The sequence below is a fragment of the Myodes glareolus genome, chromosome 1 (assembly GCF_982192425.1).
Source record: "Myodes glareolus chromosome 1, mMyoGla1.1, whole genome shotgun sequence".
Classification (NCBI taxonomy): domain Eukaryota; kingdom Metazoa; phylum Chordata; class Mammalia; order Rodentia; family Cricetidae; genus Myodes; species Myodes glareolus.
Window position 1 is genome coordinate 131,052,257 of NC_142026.1, and position 20,904 is coordinate 131,073,160.

Consider the following 20,904-nt stretch of genomic DNA (forward strand, 5'->3'; position numbering starts at 1 on the left):
GGCATCATTAGGCAGGGGACCGTGTTAATCCTTTGTAAAGGTGTACCTGGAGCCTAGCTCTACTGACTTTGGGGAAGGACTGTCTCCTGACTATTGCTGCCTAACTTGGGTTTCCTTGCACTCCTGAAAGAAATACATAGCAGTGCTGGGCACAGAAAGTCATCAGACATCAAAGCATTTGCTATCATGTCAGCACCATCCCTTCCTTAGGGGGAAAACGAGGAAAGTTATTCCATTTACCAGTGATGACGTTATTATTCCTTTTGTCAACAGGCAAGATGATGAATGAAGTCCTGGCAGCTTCCCGGGTCCCAGGCCTTGTAGAAATAAATGAGACAGACGTGCTTCAAAGTTCTAATGGGCATCACACCGGAAGCATTAAAAGGAGCCCCGCCGTTGCCTGTTGAGAAGGCTGTGTGCTCTCAGGCGTGGTTACAAGCATGCCTCCCTGTATTACCTGTCGGAGCAGGTTTAATTTTATAAATTTCTAGACACAAACTCTATGAGTTTCTAGTTCATACCTGTTCTTTTTGAGGATCCACTCAGACGAACAGTATTACATCCGTAAGAGATACGCACTCCCACTGCCCAAAACTGGTTGAGGAATCACTGGCAACAGACTCCATCAGTAGCATCGTCCAGTGCATGATGGGAAGGACAGAGGGCGAGGAGACCGTCCCAGGGCGAGTCATACTGTGCTGGAACCACAGATGGCCAGAACCATAGTGTTACTACACCAGCGATTTGTTTTTTGTTTTTTGTTTTCCCTTGAACACAGTAGATGCTCACTACTGTAAAGCCATGTACAAAGCCTGGCTGCGGCTTCAATCCATTGCCATTAGCGACTTCTTTGGACACTCAAAAACACTGAAAGTTGTAAGCTTTCATTTTTAAAATGCTTTTTAAAGGACCTTTGAGAAAAATCCAGGGTTCGGCACACTGTCCTGAACCCTTTGCTCCGGCCTCCCTATCCTGTCGTGCAAGCAGCAGGTACCCAGGTGAAGATGGGAAGCCTTGTGGGAGAGGGAGGAACATGGCCCACTGCATGGTAGCTTAGCGCCCTGAGGACTCCCTTCCTAGGAGCTCCTCATTCTCACTGCAGAAGGCCAGACCTAATTTGTGTTTTTGACAACCACAAGTGTTCACACAATTCTTGGGGGAGGGGGGGCTCAAAAATTCAAATATGAGCATCGCTTATACCCAGAACAGTATTTTTAATTATTCTTTTGATTGTTTTGTTAAAAAAAAAACCAATTAAAGTGCTTGGAATTCTTTATCTGTGGTCCCTTGGAATGTAATCTGTGAGACACCTCCCGCAGTATGCTGTCACTTTGGACATTCATAATAAAAGTTGAAACTCATTTTGGTTGCAAGTCCTTTCTTTTGCCTTGGTTGGTACACATGTCTCAGTTTACCTTTGCCTGGCGCCCATGCCGTCTGCACTGGTGCGTATACAAAGATGCATTCATCTTCCAAGCTTCCTCCCCCGCGCCCCGTCTTTTTCACTGGGTGACTGACAGTTTCCACGTTTGAACAGCCGCTCTCCTGTTGTTTCCTGGGATACCAAGAGATCTTTGAATGCCAAAGTCTTTTTGAATATGCATTGCAACATGGGTTAAAGATAATTCCCAAGAATTGTACCATGGCTTTCTGGAGTTTCTCCTTGTATATTTTTTTATTAGATTAATCGTAACACGATTCTGACACGTCTTGGCTGTGCCGTAGATTCTGTTGACGAGCTGGAAACCGGAGGAGGCTATGGCTGCTACGGTGACATGGTGTGGGCTTTTCAGAACATCTTTGTTTGACTCCCCAACATGTTGGGGTGTCATTTTATGTATTCCAGCATACTGCAGTTAAGAAAGAAAACAGCTTCCAAAAAGTCCAAACATGACAGTCTTCTAAAAAATGTGTAGATCTTGCTTGGCACGCTTGCCAAATTTGCTGCGACAAGAAGAAATGATCACTTTCTGTCTTTGTAATTAATCCTGCAATGGGCAGGTGTACCACTCACCAAGCCTCTACCTCCCAGTACCTAGTCCTTATCTCCAGAAGAAACAAATGAATTTGGGGGTTACCAGGCTTTTCTAGTGCGTATATGAACAAATGATTTGGGAACTTTGGGGGCTGGGGAGATGGCTCAGTTAGGAGATGATTGCCACACAATCATGAGGTTCTGTGTCTGATACTCAGCACCCATGTAAAAAACCAGGTGTGGGGGCTGGAGAAATGGCTCAGCGGTTAAGAGCACTGACTGCTCTTCCAGAGGACCCAGGTTCAATTCCCAGCACCCACATGGCAGCTCACAACTGTCTGAAAATCCAGTTCCAGGGGATCTGACACTTTCACACCAATGCACATAAAATAAAAGATAAATAAATCATAAAAATTAAAAAAAATCAGGTGTGGCGATGTGTGTTCATATCCCAATGCTGGGGAGGTGGAGAGCTGGAGACAGGGGGATCTTTGACGTCTGTATGTCAGCCAGCCTGACCTAGTCAGTAACCCCCAAATCCTACTAAGAGACTGTGTCTCAAAAAATATGTTGGACAGTCCCCGAGGAACAGCTTCTCAGATTAATCTATGGCTTGCACACACAAACTGATTTGACCATCTCTTTGTTAGACATGGGGCATTGCTGTTTCCTAAGCTGGTTGCAAACTCCTGGGTGCAGTCCTGTTCCTGCTTTAGTAGAGTGTCGGGTAGCTGGAGGAACAGATGCCTACCATCATGCCCTTCTTTGATGGAAAAATTCTTAAATTGATGGAAACCTAGCAGATCCCGAAAGTTTTCTTCCATGGGATGGTGGGACAAACTAGAATCATAAAGGACTTAGATTTGGGCTCATTACTTCAGAAGCCAGCATGTAGGCAGTCAGCACAAGTTAGAGATGCTTTTCTGAAGGTTCTGCGCACCAAGGGATCATCTGGGAGGAGCTGTCTTTTGACTATCCAAGGACAAGCCTCTTAGTGGCAGTGGTTGGTGTTGTCATAGCTGACTGATCTCAGAAAGCCCCACTTCCCGCCAGTGTCCCATCAGCCCCCTGTGGTCATCATGCTGTTTCTCACAAGCCTCCCTAGCCTGCTGCAAAGGAAGCTTTCACAGCCCCCTTTTGGAAGAGACTTCTGGCTTTGGGAACAGCGTGAGGTGACTGACATGCCGTAACTATAGGGCAGCGGCCTTGGGATGGGTTGTTTGGTTTTGTAAGAGCCGGCCTCTCTCCCGTGGATTCTTGGTGGGCGATCTGAAGCAGTGTCTTTGTGGTTAATCAGTTCTCACAGAATGGGGGAAAACAACAAACAAACAAAAACCCACTCTGTTTCAGAACGCTGCGCATGGATGATTATCATTAGCCAAATCATTTGTGCTTTAAGCAGTTAAGCAGTCGCCAGGCCCCATGTTGCAGAAGGTAGGCCCCTTCTGCTCATTGCTAGTGACTTCCAGAAACCTGTGAGCTCTACATTTTCTTATTAAAATTGGAAAGGCTCCACACACTCACAGTGGCACCGGATGCAATCACTTTTGACCGCATGTTCTCTCAGAGAGCTGCTCAGGGTTACAAAGCAGTGGTGGTCAGCTCCCGAGGCTTTCATCGCACCTCCTAGTGTATGCGAGAGATGTCAGGCTTACCCCTCTTATTTCTTCTGAGGCTCACATCTCTCTCACAGTGTTGTTTCCAATAGAAAAGAAGATTTGAGACTGGAGAGATGGCTCAGCCGTTAAAGGCCAGGCTAACAAGAAACACAAGACTCGAATCACAAATTATATGAAAGCAAATTATATGTGGGCTCATTGTCACCCACTCCTGTGTCACAGCAATTAATTCCTTCCAGTCCAGTAGGAGACAAGTAGATTAAATGCCTATTCATATGGGTTAGTGAAAAACATGAACTATAAAAATAAAACATGCATTTTATTAACTAGATGTCTAAGGCTGTCAGCTTACACAGTTAAGAAAAAAAATCCTGAATATGCCTTCTTCATTTGCGCCCTGCTGATCCCAGGTAAGGAGAAAACTACTGAATAGAAGGGATCTCTAGTCAGATTATTTTTTTAAATGGTGTGAAGTCCAAACTGAATCTTTAAAGGATCCTTCCCAGAAGATTGGACTCACATATACAATCCCTTTCCCACTCACCTCCCAGGTCCAGAGCCACTGTGTCAGAGATGGGCCAACCTTTCCCACTTACTGTTGCTGCCTCTTTTTACAGTTAAGGGGAAAAGAAGTTACCAAGGGAAATGCCCCAAATGGCCATGAAATCAGAAGTTTTGTCCATGTTTAAGAAACTACACATACATGTGTGTACGAACAGGTCATGCAGTTGGAGGCACAGAGCCAACTGACCACAATTTTAGGTCATAGAAAAGCAAAACACCTAAAGTCGAGCCCTGGTGGGGAGTGCTGAGAGCAGAGGGTCCCAGAGGCCTGCCCTGGCTTCTTCGGCAGATGTGGACATCCCATAACAGAAACCTCAGCTGCCCACTGATGCCCACTGACGCCTGCTCCCACAGAAGGACGTTTAAGAGAATGTTGCAAAGACAGAGGTCTTCAGACACCAATGTATTCACCAGTCACCAAGTGCTCAGTGCTATGCGTGAGCTCAAACATGGAACCCCGTTGTGGATCAGCATCCTGTCACTTGGATCCATACACTAGAATACAGGATGTATTGCAATTCCCCAGAAAGTGAATGCAAAAAAACAGCTCAGGCAGGTCCAAATTACTAGTTTTCTCATAATGGAATTAAAACCTTCTTCTTCTTCTTCTTCTTCTTCTTCTTCTTCTTCTTCTTCTTCTTCTTCTTCTTCTTCTTCTTCTTTTCTCCTCCTCCTCCTCCTCCTCCTCCTCCTCCTCCTCCTCCTCCTTCTCCTTCTCCTCCTTCTCCTCCTCCTCCTCCTCCTTCTTTTTTTTTTTTTTTTTTTTGGTTTTTTAAGACAGGGCTTCTCTGTGTCACAGCCCTAGCTGTCCTGGAACTAGCTCTGTAGACGAGGCAGGTCTTGAACTCATAGAGATCAGCCTGCTGGGATTAAAAGTGTGCACTGCCATTACCCAGCTTAAAATGCTTTTTATGTCATAGTCAATAAACACTTTTGCACTGTTCTGGCCAGTAACAAGTTTGTTTTGTTTAGATTCCAAAACATCAGTGTTCAGCTGACTTATAACAGTGAGCCATTTCTTTTTTAAAGTGTAGGATTACCAAGGTCTTCTCATGATTTCTGCATCCTACAAGCAGAGGTCCTTATAGCAAGGTTCTGAAAGTAGTGAGCATTCAGGTGGAATTACCAGCTTTGAAGATATATCACTTTTCTGGTCTCAGGCAAAGGAGAGATGATTTGAAAGCAAAATCTGATGGTACATTTTCCTTACTCTTAAACTCTTATATGATCCCACAAATATGATCCCAGCTGTACTTAAACGGACCCCTGTTCTCTGAACCCCTAATCTTTATGATTACTTTGTAAGTCTGACCACCCATAGGTGCTGCTGTCATACTCAACATTAGAACTGTCCAGTGTGACTAATAAATAGGAGGGAAAACAGTTCAAAATGCAAGCACAATGGTTGGCTCTTACAGCCTTTGGGAGTTATAAATAAAATGTGAGAAGCTGTTTCTATTACAAAGTCAAATGTATTCTATTTTTTGAAGCAGCTTTCCTATTAGAATATTAATACTGAGGGGGTTGGGACTGTAGCATAGGTAACAGAGTGCTTGCCTAGCATACACAAAAGCTGGGCTCAATCCCAGCACCGTATTAACCAAGTGTGGTGGTACAAGCCTGTAATCCCAGCACTCAGAGATGGAGACGGAAGATCAAGGGGAGACTCCGGCACACAGCCAGTTTGAGCCCACTCTGGGCTGGGCTAAAAACTTAAAAAAAAAAAAAAAGATAAAGGGGCTAGAGAGATGGCTTACCGGCAAAGAACACTGGCTGCTCTTGCAGAAGACCAGGATTCAATTCTTAGCCTTCGCATGGTAGGACACAATCATTTGAACCTCCAGGTCCTGGGAATCCAGTACCCTCTTCTGCTCATCTGACACTAAGGGCACTGCATGCACATGGTACACAAACACATGCAGTCAAAACACCCATGTACATGAAACAGTAACTTTTAAAAATGTAAAAGGATGTAGCTAGATACATGTATTTGGTGGGACACAGATATTTTGCAGGAAGCCAGTGAGATAGAATACAGTTACTGAACACTCAGTTGCTTTCTCATGTGAGGCTCTCTTCAAGGTCACAGAGGCGAGGATGGTTTAAGCAGACCTTTGCTGAATTCGACACTGAGGAGAGAAAGACTGATCGAATGGCTCTTACTTAGGTGCTCACCAAATAGCAAAGAGGAAACCAAGATCAGCGGCTGCCTCACGAACTATGAGTTGAGGTCACCATTAGTTTCTCCCGCTGGACAAGGGCCAGTGTCACTGATCACAACTACCTGGCGTGTGAGGCTTGAGAGACACACAGGTTTGCTTTGACAATTCAAATGCTTCCACCTGGTGGTGGACGCCATAGATGTCACTTAGGAAAGCATTTTTTTTTTCTCAAGCTCAAATAAGCCTAGGAATGACCACAACCAAAATCATTGCAAACTTCCCCACATTTTGGACGTCAGCCAAGATACAACAGTGATGGCTCATTTAATTAAAGTCTCCCTCAAATTCCTTCTAATTCTGGTCTCCATACCTGGACCATCATCACTTTCTTCAAACGGAGGGTCTATGAGGTAACACCACAGTTTAACCATTTCTTTAATATTTAGGTATTTTGTGTGAAGAGGATGGGCGTGCACATGCCGTGGGGTGTGTGGATGTCAGAGGACAATTTGTGGAAGTCACTTCTCTGCTTGTGGGTCCTCTGGGGGTTCAGTTAAACATGGGTCATCCTAGGGTGTGCCCTGGACATCAGGAGTCTTAAAAGAGATCCAGATAGATCCTGTCATGGAGACGCTATTGGATACAAATGGGATGAGAAGATGGGATGGGTTGGTGTCAGGGTGTGGATCCCACCCCTGCCCCTGTGGGTTTTTCACGGAGACCTAACTGTCCTAGACTATAGGAGGGAGCTAGCCACAGCAGCAGCTCTCTGATCCATATAATGAGAATATCATCTGTTCTGTGTGATTCAGGATAGAATGGGCTCGGCAAAGGCTGAGCAATCAGGAAATGACGGCTGTCATTTATTTCCTAGTGTGAAATAAAGATATAGAAACACTGGGTGATTGAGGATGTCGGACTTATGAATGTGCAAACCAGAAGGGTGTCATCTAGGCTGTCTTTCCTGGGTAATTAAATGGCTCCTCTGTCACAGATTTATTGAGAGATATTTATTGTGCGCTCTGTTTTCCCAGGGTGGGACCAACGGGATCTGCTTGGCAGATAAATCCAGAAACAATTGGGAAGTGAACTCTTTGGATAAGGCCTGCTGAGTGTCTGAGTTTCGGGTGAGGTGAGGGCACATCATTAATTAATGTCACCTCATTGCAGTCCAGGGATGGCCCCAACCACAGAAAGGAAAAGAAATGAAGGGACAAGGATTATGTTGTCCTAGACCCTTAGCAAGTTTCTCCTCTGTTCCCCACCTTCTTTATTACCTGGTTTGTGTTTATCTGAAGTAAACAAAACCAATTTCTATTAGAAAAGAAAAAATACAAGACAGTGCATATGGGATGCACATGACTCCCACCACGCAGAGGCGGGAAGGACAAAGCTTTCCCACTCTGCTTGTGTGTGCAGTGTAGGTCTTGACTGGGCACAGCACAAGGAGGAGAGCCTTATGGTTTGCGTGCACTTCTCTGGGATGGAGCAGGCAGAAACCCGAGCCAGTGCCCAAGCCTCAGGCTTCATAACTGTGAGCACTGTGGATTCCTACAGACTCTTTTTGAGAGAGACTGTGACTTTTCGTCTGATTTACGAAGCTTGATAACCCCCCAAACCAAAGGTTCGCTGTTATTACTAAGGAAACAAACCCAAAGGAATCAGTTCAGATCTGCAAGGGCAGTCAGGAGCCAATGAACGTAGAGCTAAGTGCAGGGGTAGGCTCTGTTACTGTTAGCTGGGGGTACTGAGTTGTCTGAAGCCCCTGGAAAGAAAGCTGAGCTCTGGCTACCGATGGACAGTATCCTTGGGTCAACCACCGAGGCAGAGTCAGGCAGCCACAGGGGCTAGCAACTGTCTGGCAAGCCCAGGAGACACAGGTCACAAAAGCCAAAAAGAAGCTGTGACATAAGACCAACAAGCCTGGTTTGTATTTTCTTTATTTTTTCTTTTTAAAATTTTTTGTTTGTTTTGTTTTTTGAGACAAGGTTTCTCTCTGTAACTGCTTTGGCTGGAACTTGCTTTGTAAACCAGGTTGGCCTCGAACTCAGATTTTCTTTTCTTTTTTTCGAGGCTAATGGACCTAGCAGTTCTACAGAGTGAAGGTATTTGGGAGCTTTTATGAGAGCATTAAACCCTGACACTAACAGGATTTCCCTAGGAATAATGGGGACCGCCCTGGGCTGTGGCCCCAGTGTGTAGTCAACCAGGCTTGCAACAGCCAGGGGAGGGAGCCCTGGGAACAGCTGAGGGATACCGTGCAGCCACTCCCCTCCCCCGAGGACAGGCCATTCCTGCTTCTTTCCTGCTTCACCTGGACTAGAGATTTCTCAGCTTTATTATAGGCTAGGAACTCCCTTCCCTGGAGCCTTGGTTTTCCCATCTATAAAAATGGGGATAAAGGTGCCTGCCTATTGGATCCTTTCAAAGAGAACCAAACGTAGGCTAGGCATCTAGCTGATCCCGTCATGTTCCTTGTGTCAAATATATTTTGGATTGTGGAACCATGGTATTGCAACTTCTTATAACAAAAAGTTGATGGAATTAACTCTTTTGGAAAGAAATAGGGCCAGCAGTTCAAACTCAAAGGCTGAGAAAAATGGAAGAACCTTTTTTGCTTGCTCTTTCTGGTCCCTGCCCTGCCATGATTGACCCCAACTCTCTTGATTTGATTTTAATGTTGTGATACAGGGTCTCACATATCCCAAGCTGGCCTTTATCTCTGTCTCCATAGATAGCCAGTCACACACGACCTAGAATCTCTCTGCTTCCACCTCCCAAAGACCACACTTGACTCTTGGTTTGATTGATTTGATTCTTAATTACTCGAGAATTAAAAAAAAATAAAGAAAACAATACATTACAAATGATCCCAGTGAACTTTCGTGGACTGGAAAGGGACATGGGAGGGAGGAAAAGGGTTGTGGACTTGGACTGCTCCTGGGGACAGAACATCCTTACAAAGGCAGAAAAAGACTTGCCTGCTGCTGCTTGTTGAAATCATTAAGACCGGTTGGGGATGTGCTGGGGACTGAGGCCAGGGTGACCCCAGAAAAGTCACAGCAGCCTGTAGCATTGACCACTCCTTTGTGTAATTAGAGAAGGGACCTTCTGTACCTAGAGTGTGCAACTGGGGTTTAGCTTGTGATCACCCTCTCAACAGGTACTCACGGCATATGCTGACTGAGAGCCGCGTAGACTTGTAAGTTTAAGCATCCCTCCCCAGCTGCAAGGAACAAGGGTAATGCTGAAGTCACGCCCATGTTTTAGGGGGATGGCAGGATGAAGAGATAGGAGCTCAGGACTTTTCCTTCTTGGGGCTTAGGGAAAGTCTTTTTCAAATGTGTCCAGAGATTTGTAGACTCTCGCAGCCCCCTCTCCTACCAGCTGCTCTCAGATTCCCCACCAGGACAGGCTCCGAGTCCTCCCGCCGGGTTCCAGAGCTTCTCTTCCCCACCACCTCTTGTTCCCACTCATGTCCCCTTAGCCTCAGAGAACTATGGAGTGACCTGTGCCCAGGCAGACTTTGAAGAGATTGTTCTACAGTCTGACAGTAAAGCTTGTGATCCCCTTGTCCAAGCCAGGGAGCCCAAAGAAGGGCTTGGTGGGCTGCCTTCCCTGTGAAGAGTGTGCAAAGATGAGCCATGTGGCCATTCCCTCGTTCATGTCTTCACATGGCTGCCTCCCATTCCAGTTCCTTCTACTGATTCTTAGGAGGACATGTGTCTTCGGGCTTAGGGCCTGTCTAGAACACCCGTTATGATCTCATCTTTAACTTAGCCACATCTGCAGAGGCCCTTTTCCCAAATAAGGTCACAGCCAGGGGTTCCTGAGGCTAAGACAAGGCTACACCTGTCCGATCCAGCTCACAGCACAGTCCCACACCTACGCTATCTCCGGAAGTGTTTTCTTGTACCTCCCCTAAAATTTGGGTGTTCTTTAAATACCTCAAGCCATCTTTGGGTAGAATATGGAAGAATCCAGAATATCACTTGAATAATAGAACACTGTTGACTAGGGATTGATATTTCCTATAACGAAATAAGCTTGGTGCCTAAGGGGAGGAGGGGACAAAACTCCCCAGGTATGGAGGTACATACTGTAACCCCAACAGTTGGGAGGCAGAGGCAGCAGAATCAGGTGTTTACAATCATCCTCAGCTATATGGCAAACTTGAGGAGAGCCTGGAACACCTGAGACCCTATCTCAGAACAAAACAAAACAAAAGACTGAAAGACCTGTAAATCTGAGTGCCTCTCCTGTCTCCGCCATGTCTCATTCCTGAATTCTTACGTCTTCCTAAGAGGTATGGGGGGGTCTCCTTGCTTCCTCCGTGTACCTACATCCTACCCCCTTTCCCTACCTCCACGTACACATATATACATGTGCATGCCTATCCTATCTCTCAAGAATAGAACCCAGCAGGGGAAGGGGGTACTGGGTGGGGGTAAGAGTCCTTGCTCTATAAACTTGAGGCCTGAGTTCAAATCTCTAGCACTTGGGTAAAAAACTAAGCATGGAGGAATATACCTATAACCCTAACATTGGGGAGCACACACAGGGCAAATCCTGAGAGCCTGCTATTGGGCTAGCCTGGTGTAAATAATGAGTTTCCTGTTGGGTGAAAGACCTGTCTCAAGATGACAAAGTGGAGACGTCTATAGGGGGACATTCAACGTCCTGCTCTCTGTGCGCCATTGTCTGTCTCTCTTCCTCTCCTTCCCTCTTCCCCTCTTCCCCTCTTCCCCTCTGCCTCTCCTCTCTCTCTCTCTCTCTCTCTCTCTCTCTCTGTCTCTCTCTCTCTCTCTCTCTCTCATACACACACACACACACACACACACACACACACACACATACGCACGCACAAAAGTCTAAGATGTAGTTCTGTAGTAAAACACTTGCTGGCACGCATGAGGCTTTGAGTTCGTACCCAGCATTACAGAATAAACAAGAAATCTGACCCCAGCTTGCAAGCCTGGCATTTGAGGCTCTACCACCTCTTTACCCTCAGCATGCTCTCCTGATGTTAGGGCTGCCTGACGTTCACAAACCTCTCCCACTGTGCCCTGCCCTGGCATCATCTCAGGTCCTGGAGCCTCAGGCCCAAGGGACTTTTATATTGAAATCTTTCAGCTCATATTGAATAAAACATTAAAATGCACCCACCTGCCGCATGAAGTATTTTTGGGCACAGGAATATTTTTAAAGGTTTTTGTATGCCAGTTTCAGAGTTTATGTGACTATGTGTGAACTTTTGAGAGTGCATTCAGAGTTACGGCCAACTCCCCTGTACTGCAGGCATTGTGGGTAGGGACAGCATCCGCCTGTGAGAGTCTTGGAGTACAGCAATGTCTTCGTGACCACTAAACTCTAACACTAGGCCCAGCTCTGTTTAGTTCTCTGTGCCAAGCAGTTGCAGACTCCGCTTCTCCTGTTTCTCACATCACCCTTAAATGTGCCCTCTCTCCTCCTAGACTGCACTCGGATGACTACTCCATCCCCAGCTCTTACCGTGATGGAGGTCTCTTGGGGGTGTACAGTGTTCACTTTGATCTCTCTTCCAGGGTGATGCCTCTGTCACCTCCCAAAGCTGTCTCTCCACAAATAAGCACATCCCAGAGTGTCTGTGTGTGCTTCTTGGCTCTCTCCTCGACTTTCACTGGGCACCCGAACACTGCAGGGCTCTGATTCTTCTCCGATGCTCGCAGCCTGTGATCCCAGCCCAGGAAGACCCTGTGACCCTTCTCCTTTCTTGTGTAGTGAGACAGGTTTCAGCCTTATTCATTATAGTACCTAGTGATGTATCAAGAATTATAGTAGTGCGCCGTCTGAGAGTCCATGCCAGGGAAATGTGTGCTCTGGGGTGGATCTGATTGCCTGGATACTTTCGGGATGATCAGCATGTGTCCCTGGTCAAACCTGTCACTACTATAATCACTGTCACCATTACTCTCTATGGCAGATATAGCATCTTCTAATTTACAGATCTGTCTGTGCCATTCCTTTGAAGTCTCCCTTGCTACCTTGCTACACAAGGAGATGGGTCATGGGAATGGCAGGCCCTCTGCACAAATGACACACTGTTTGGCTGTATTTGAGACTCAGTAACGGTCAGCTGTTGCTATCAGGGAACAGATGTTGAGATCACAGGATTATTGGCTTGGTTGCCAGATGTGCGATATTTAGTCACGTGCCGATGTCACGTAGTGCCTTGGGATCTTTGTGGCTCAAATAGTTAACATTAGTGCCAATTCAACCTTTGATTTTCCAAGATGAAGGACGTAGTTCTCAAAGCAAAAGTGGTCCTGCCATGGTTGGCTGGAGGACTGAGGAACTGGGGCCATGCAAAAGCAGAAACATGGCAGCCCATTGGTTAGGATGCTGTTGCAAAGCCGGGACTTGAGGTCTATCGGCTGGACCATTGGCATCATGGTTGGCTTGGAGAGCATTCTGTGATGTCAGAGTCAGAACCGAAGAATACGGAAGGAGACAGGGAGGAAAGACAAGATGAGCCTTGCCCACCTCACAAGTGGGTAGGGATCGCTGGAGTTCATTCCGTCATAGGGTGTGAGCTATGATTATTGGAAGTACGTCTTGGGGTATCGCTCAGTTGGTAGAGCATGTGGGTTAAAGTGCGTGAAGCCCGGGGTTCCATCCCCAGCACAGAACCAACGGTGTGATGGTTCACACATGCAATCCCAGCACTTGGAAGGTGAAGGCAGGAGAAGCAGAAGTTGAAGGTCGTCCTTGGCTACCTTGAAGGTCGTCCTTGGCTACCTGGAGTGTTCAAGACCAGCCTATGTTTCATGAGACCCTGCCTCAAAAAATAATTTAAAAAAAAAACTAAAAATTTAGACCTTGAGACCCTTCTCACTCCCCTCCTCTTCTCCTTGTTCTCCCCCTCCCAGCCCCACTCAGCAAACCAAAGAGCAACATTCCCACAGATTCGCTAGCAATCCTAATGGAAGTGGCTCGCTGTGGCCATGACCACCACCCAAAGGTCTGGGATGGGACTGGACATTTGAGTTCATTTTCAAAGCTTCCCTGTTATCACTGTCTCTTTGAGTTCCCTGCCTAGATCCTGTGAAGACGTGAGGAGGTGTGACGGAGAGACTTTGGGGAGATGGAATGTGTGGCTTCTTGGGGACCTTATCAGACCTCCCTAGGTTCCAAGAGGAAGGTGGGGCAATGCACGCAGGCTGTTTACTGTCGAAGCTCTCCCTGGGCACACTGTCTCAGTCACTCTTCTCTCTGGCTGCCAAGTCAACAGGTCTTCTCATCTGTAGGACTGGGCAGACACATTCCCAGTGGGGAGATCATTAGCCTGCCCTATCTCTGTAACAAATCTGAATTCCCCACTGAGACCCTGTGTGTTCTCCCTGGATGTTTCTGCACGTCCCCCCCCCCCCAGTACATCTGCCCTCCGTCCAACCAACATGAAGAGGCACTCTGAGTGTCAGAGGGATGCGCCTGGCTTTGCCCTCATCGTCTTACAGTGGAGAGTCCTTCTTCTCCCACCCAGGCACACCTGCGGGCAACAGAGGGAAAGATGCCATTTGTGCATTGTGCGCCGGGCCAAGGACGTGGCCTGGCATTGTAACCTACATAGCTGCTTTACTTAAAACTGCTGTGTGATTGTCAGACTGTGTGCCAACTTATGTCTAGAATACACAAGTCTTGGTTCCTTGTGGGTCTCTTGCGAGACTGCCTGCTGTAGCAGATCCTTGTTCACCTTCCCAATGACTCTCAGCTCCCTGTCTCACGTTGCCCGTTCTGTTCTCTTCGGGTGCATCCAAACCTGTGTCTCTTACCTCGTTTTCTTCTTGTTGGTTCAAATCTCACACTTTGCTGCCTGCTTCTCTGCCTGGTTTGAACACGTGAGCAGAGGTGGAGACTCGAAGCTAACGGGTCAGCAAGAAAGCCTGTCAAAGAGGAGGCTCAGAGTCGAGGGAGCCTGTCAGAGGCCACGCTCACAGAAGAGCGAGTGAGCGACAGCTCCGCTCTCATGCCAGGCTGGCAAATATAAGGGGCAGGAGATGAGCTCCAAATCCGGACAGTCTCATCTCTAGCATCGTGTTAGGAGCACAGGACACAAGGCCCATGAGGGAGACAGAACCTCTCACTGTGCTGGTAGCACTAACAGAGCTGAGGTTTGAATGAGTCCTGTCCCGACCCATCACTGCTGGTCGGGACTCACAGACCTGCCACCTGAATGACACTCAGTGGCTGCTGTTCTAACTTAGTCGATAATGACAGGAAAGTTCTAAAAGAAATTCTTCCCTGAATTTAAGTTGATCAGGGGTATAAGAAAACAAAGTGATATTTTTTAAAGAAGGATTCTATTTTGTGTCTCGTTAATAAATCCCATAAATTTAGATAGCTGTTTTAGCTTCCAATAGAGGTCTACGTGTGTATTTTATTACCTGGTTCTCTCCAAAGCACTCGGAAATGGATTCTCCAGTCACCTTCGTTTGCCCACGACTTAGGTGGGTGGTGGGGTGCTCACCAAGCTCACAGACGGCTCAGTGGCACAGCGATGTTGGCACTCAGCCTGGGGGGGAGGCACCAGATAGTCACTTCATCATTTCAACAACCCAGACTCAGCTAGGAGGCGATTCAAGGCCGACCTGGGCTAACTAAGTAAAATCCTGTTTCGAAAACAAAATAAAAGGAATACACAAACACATCTCCTAAGCACTATGGCATGCTCACATCTAGTGCCCCACGACGGTCTTCAGGATAAGGAACACTATCTAAAACTAGCAGACACATTACCCTTCTGGCTGTCAGCCCACCTCTAGCTTTTTGTTATTTTATATACACAAATGCATTTAGTTAGCCATTGTGAGTTTGTTTCTTTCTGCCACCGATTATCTCGTCTTCGGAGAGAGGGAATTCACTTCTAGTGAGGGGACAGTGTAGCCACACTAGACAATTATATCCTCAGGTCGATTTTTATTAGCTCGGCTAGTGCAGCGGCCGAGAAACTCCCAGCAGGAGTTTCGACGACTTTGTAAAAGCCGCCTCAAGAGGGCGCTCCGCACAAGCCTTTAACCTACTCAGTTCTCTCCAGGTCGGAATCTGGGTTTGGGAACCCAGCACGATTTTCAGAAAAGGGACAGGCAGTCCTGTGTGAGCGTGAAGGAAGTCTGTGTAACAGCTGCGCTGGAAACAAAATGAAAGTACAGAAACCCCGAGGGCTTGTTTGTTCATCTTTGTTTGCTAGTTGTAGAACTTATTTATTTAGTTTTGTTTTCTTGAGACAGGGTTTCGCTGTAATCCTGGCTGTCCTGGGACTCGCTGGTAGACCAGGCTGGCCTAGAACTCAGATTCACCTGCCTCTGCCCACCACGCACTGGGATTAAAGGCGTGCGCCACCACTGCCGGCAGAATTTTTGGTTTTTTAAGTCTGCTGCAGAAAGCAACAGCGGGGCTGGAGACATGGTTCTGCGGTTAAAAATGCTGGCTAATCTTCCAGAGGACCTGAGTCCTGTTCCTAGCACCCATGTCAGGCAGCTCACACCTGTCTAATTCCAGTTTCAGGGGATCTGGCTGCCCACAAACTCCGGTGCTCAAACCCATGCAGACAGACAGACACCACAAAATAAATCAGAGGGAGAGAGAGAGGGAGAGAGAGAGAGAGATCACTTGTAGAGGATGTGCCAGTAACAGAAGAAACTGCCTACCCAGAGATCAAAGCTCACAAGACACAGGAATTTAGGATCATGATGAAGGTTGCTCAAGCAAAGCCCCTCTGACCAGTTTCCAGTGGGGTGTCACCGCAGCAGGATTCTTAAGATGGCAGTAAGAATCTGAGACAGGCTCTCCTGAGGTAATTGAGACTGAGACTGACCCAGAACTCCTTATAGAGCACAGGTTGTCCTCAAACTAGTGATCCCCCTGCCTCTGCCTCCAAAAGGCTGAGGTTAGAATAGTGCCTCACTGTGCCCACCCTGTTCTTCAGCACTGGGAAGGGAACACTCTCCGCTTTCCCCAGTTACTCACTTAAGTAGCCTCCAGCCCCAGCCTGTTCCGGAAGACGATTCATTCATAGATGCCTGGCACTCTGGATAGCGCCAAGTCCTGATGCACTGTGTTTACCCTTGGTCATAATTGTGCCTATGAAAAGTTTAACTTACAGGGAAAATAATATGAGATATTAGCAAGTAATAGGATAAAATATAATGATGGATTAGCTAAGTCCTCGTCCAGCAGCCCAAAGTCCCAACACCACTAAACAGATGTGGCAGCACATGCCTGTCATTCTAGCATACAAAATAGAGCCAGGAGGAGTTCAAGGTCCTCCTCAGATACCCAGAGACTTTAGGGCCATCCTGGGCTACATGACACTCTGTCTCACAAAAGTAATAAGTAAATATATCTCAAGAGTTGTCTGCGGGCATAGTGGCACTGGTCTAATCTAGCCTTTTCTAAGGCAGGTTTAGGACGATCTACCAATTTGAGTTACACAGGAAGGCCTATGTCTCAAAAAACCAAACAAAAATAATTTTGATTTTGATGGGATTTTTTTCTGTTGTTTGGTTGTTTGCTATCTTGGGACTACCTGGGGTAGCTGTTCTGCTTTCATGTCTGTGACTTTGTTAAAACAAACAAACAAACAAAAAACACTTCAACCAAAGACCACGTAAGGGGAGAGGGACAGAGGGTTTATTTGGTTTACACTTCCGGGTCACAGTATATCACTGAGGGAAATCAGGACAGAAACTTAGGTAAGATCTTGAAAGCAGGTCTAATTGCCCACACAGCCTTACCTACAGCCTGAGAACTCACTTGTAGCCCAGGAGGAATGACCCTTGGTACCTTACTCTCAGGTCCATGCTTAACAAGATTTCTGATGCATCCTGGGACCACCTATGACCTGGTCAGCTGGGTCTTCCTAGGTTAATTAGTAACCGAGACAGTGCTGAGCCCCCAGAGACATGCCCACGGGCTGAGGGGACCTGGGTCATCCCTGGATTGGGACACCCGCCTCAGGCCACTCTAGATGTGTCATGTTAGCAGGTGAAGGTAATTAGGGCAGTACCCAACATGCAGAGGGGAAACTGTGGCTCCAGGGGCTGCTGCACATCATTTAATACGTTGATACAATCTTGAGGCACAGGGCACAAGGTGTTTGTTTTTGTTCTTTCAAGACTCTTACTAGTTCTAGGGGCAATGCAGAGACATAGTTAAAATAATAATAGTAATAAATGTATGTGGGGAAAAATAAGAATGAAATAATGTTTAATTCATCTGAAGGAAGGATGACAGGAAGAGCAGAAAGACTTTAAAATGGATTGGATCAATAGAAAATGAATTATGATGTCAGGCTTAAATATAAACACTTTGATAATTAACAGTAAATATAAATGGACTAAAACATCTCTACTTTTTAGACAGAGATTCTAGTTGGGGGAGATTTAGCTAAATAATACCTTTAAATATAAATACATTAAGTAAGTAGAGGAACTAGAAAGATGAATCAGAGGATAAGAGCACTGGCTGCCCTTTCAGAGGTTCTGACTTCAATCCCCAGCAAACCACATGGTGGCTCACAACCATCTGAGATCTGGTGCCCTCTTCTGGCCTGCAGGCATACATGGAGGCAGAATGTTGCTTACATAATAAACAAACAATCAAATAATTTTTTAATAGAAATAAGTAGATGGGGGAATGTATGTCATAGAAAGCATTGTGCTCACTAGGCATGGTGGCTCATGCCAGTAATCTCAGGACTAAGGAGGCTGAAGCAAGAGAACCGCTGTGACCGGAGAATACACTGGCCAGTGTAGTGGACTCTGGGCCAGCCTGGGCTATAAAAAGAGCTAAGACAAACAAAAAACAAACAGACACATAAGAAAGTCTCAGTATGCTTTAGAGAGCTGGAGTGGCTATACAAACATATGATTAAGGAGACTTCAAGATGATCAAAGTCACCAACAGGGAAAGTGGAGATTTCCCAAGAACATAGAACAGTAATAAACTGATACACCTCATAAAGAAGCTTAACTAGATGAAGGAACAGTAACAGAATTTAAGGAGATCACTGGTAAATCCACAATCACAGTTGGAAGTTTTAACATTCCTTCATTAGTAGTTGGTGGAAACACTAGACAGAAAAAAAGCATATTCACTCCTGTAGATGAAGAGAAAGCCACAGGGGACTGAGTTACCGCCAACCAATGAGCGCCCTGCACACAATAGGTTTTGATTCAATTTTTTCTGGCTAATGAAGAGCAGTTGTCTCGGCATCCTTTGTTGCTGGAAGGACATCTTGAGATTGATTATAATTGCTGTGAGAGGGAGCCTGAGGTCTTGGTCAGGGCAAGGGAGCAGCTGAAGGGTTCACTTAAACCCTTGAGGTCAACCTCTGAGCCTAGTGAGCAGAGTAAATTGCTTCCACTTGAGGAAGGTGAGCCCTCTTAAGCTATCTCCACAGAGCGGTTTTTGCAAAGACTGCTCCCGGGCACAGCAGGATGTCAGGGGAGCAGGCTCCATGGAGAGTCCTCCTGCCTAGTGTTTGACTGTGCTTATGGGGCTTTGAGTTCCAAGATGACAGTTTCACCACTGTGGGGAAGGGACACTTAAGCCTGTTATCTGCCAGCCACCCTCTTCACCAGATTCTTCAAGGAGCCACTTAATAGGATTATGGAAGGACAAAGGCCAACCTTGTCCTCCGCCTCCAAGGAGACCCCCCCCTCCCTTCTGTCACATAGTTCTCAGTCTCCTGGGAAGGGAATTTTTCAATTTCCTGCCCTGACAGTGTTTAACGTTTTTCCACGCTTGAGAAGATGATGAATTTAAATCTCGCGAGTACCAACAAGGACACCATAGAGGAGTAGTTTGTGTTAAAGCATCTTTTGTTTCTCTATCAGCTAAGATTCCTGTGACTATGGAGACCTGACCCCTTGGACTATTCTGAAATGATCTCTCTCTCTCTCTCCCCTCTCTGTGTTCATCTGTCTGTCTGTCTGTTGTCTATATGTATGTGTGTGAGGAGGCCAGAGATCAATGTTGGCTGTCTTTCTCAAACACTCTCCCCCTTATTTCTTGAGACAGGGTCTCTCCCTGAATCTGGAGCTCATTGATTTGGCCCAATGAGCCCCAGGGATCCTCTTGCCTCTGCCTCACCGATATTGCGAGTGCTATATCACCCAATTTTTAATGTGGGTGCTGGGGATCCAGTCTCAGGTCTTTATGCCTGCATGGCAAGAACTTTACTGGGGACTGAGTTATCATCCCAGCCTTGGGAATTCTTCTAAGTAAATGTCTTTAAACTGAACGTTTCTCTCCTTCATAGACCTATTGCCATCCAACTCTTCTCAAATGAAAAACAGGAATGGAAGGAGGAGGGAGAAAAGGAGTGAGGAGAGTCATTGGAAACTTAATTTATTAAAGCCAAGAAGCCAAAATTTTAAAATTGCATATGTTTACTGGCAGGGAGAAACATCCAAGATCAAAAATGCTACATTTTATTAGACAAAAGGCAGACATCCTAAGATGTTTTGAACAAATGGGGAGCAATTTGTTTCAATGGACTTCCATATTTAAATAAGTAATAGGCATTGAAAAAATCCCATGCTTAGCCTGTGCAAGACTCTAGGTTGATTTAAAAAAAAAATCCACCTCAGCATAGGAGAAAGAGTGAGAAAAAAATTTGCAACTAACGGGGAGAGGGTAAGTGTGAGCACCCAGGCTCCTTGGCAGAGTTCTTCTGCACCCCTTAGGGTGCTATTCTTAGGTTTTTCCGGGTAAGTTACTATTCCTACCTGATGACACACAGAGCTTCATGCATCCCATCTGCCCTCCCTGGTCCTTGTGGCAAGTCCCTCCTGTGGAATGTAGTATTTTCTCATGTTGTCCTCAAAGAACAAGGTCATGAAAGAGCAGAGCCCTCCGTCCAGCCAGGCGAAGGTCCGCCATTTCCCCCTGAGATGTAAGCACGCTGATGCTGACCGAGAAGGCCATCGAGGGGTCATCTCAGAAACAATCTGCTGAGGGGCCACTGAGATGGCTCACCCAGTAAAGGAGCTTGCCTTGGAAGCCTGATGACCCGAGTTTGATCCCCAGGGCCCATGCAAAGGGTGAAGGAGAGCGCTGACTCCACAAAACTGTTCTCTGGCCTCTAAGCATGCTCTATGGGTGGTTTTCCCTGACCTCCAATAATATCAAAAGATTTGAAAACAATTTGATGAATATCTAAATGAGCTATTTCTACTGTAGTGTCACGATTCCACTTCCTAGTTCGCGTGTGTCTGTCAGTTACAGAGCGCTTGCTTAGCATGTGTGTGGTCCTGGGTTTAATACCAAGCACGAACTAACTAACTAAATAAGCAGATTACATTTTCCAAATGGAAAAAAACACATTTGGAGACTGAGTGTTTGTCTCAGAAGTTTTTTTGGCCGCTCATTTGCTTGTTTTGAAATGGTCTTGAACTCACTACACGACCCAAGCTGTCCTTAGATGCTTACTCTCCCTTAGCCTTCCAGATTCTGTGCTCACGGCATGTGCTACCACATCTGCTGAACCTTACCTTCGCATAATGGATGTATGAGGGCAAAATAGGGAGAAAAACTTGTCTAT

The 20,904-nt window shown here is 46.3% G+C and overlaps 1 protein-coding gene across 2 annotated transcripts in view; it reads left to right on the plus strand.

The window, feature by feature from the left end:
• The window catches only part of Scaf8 (SR-related CTD associated factor 8), a 170,843-nt gene that overhangs the window by 135,132 nt on the left and 14,807 nt on the right, over positions 1-20,904 (plus strand). Inside the window, exon 22 of one of the 2 annotated variants that reach the window (XM_087912146.1) lies at positions 274-1,361. The exons of the other annotated variant lie outside the window; for it this stretch is intronic. The gene's annotated coding sequence lies outside the window, so the exon portion shown is untranslated. Of the gene's footprint in view, positions 1-273; positions 1,362-20,904 lie in introns of those variants that run through there. 2 annotated transcript variants of the gene reach the window in all.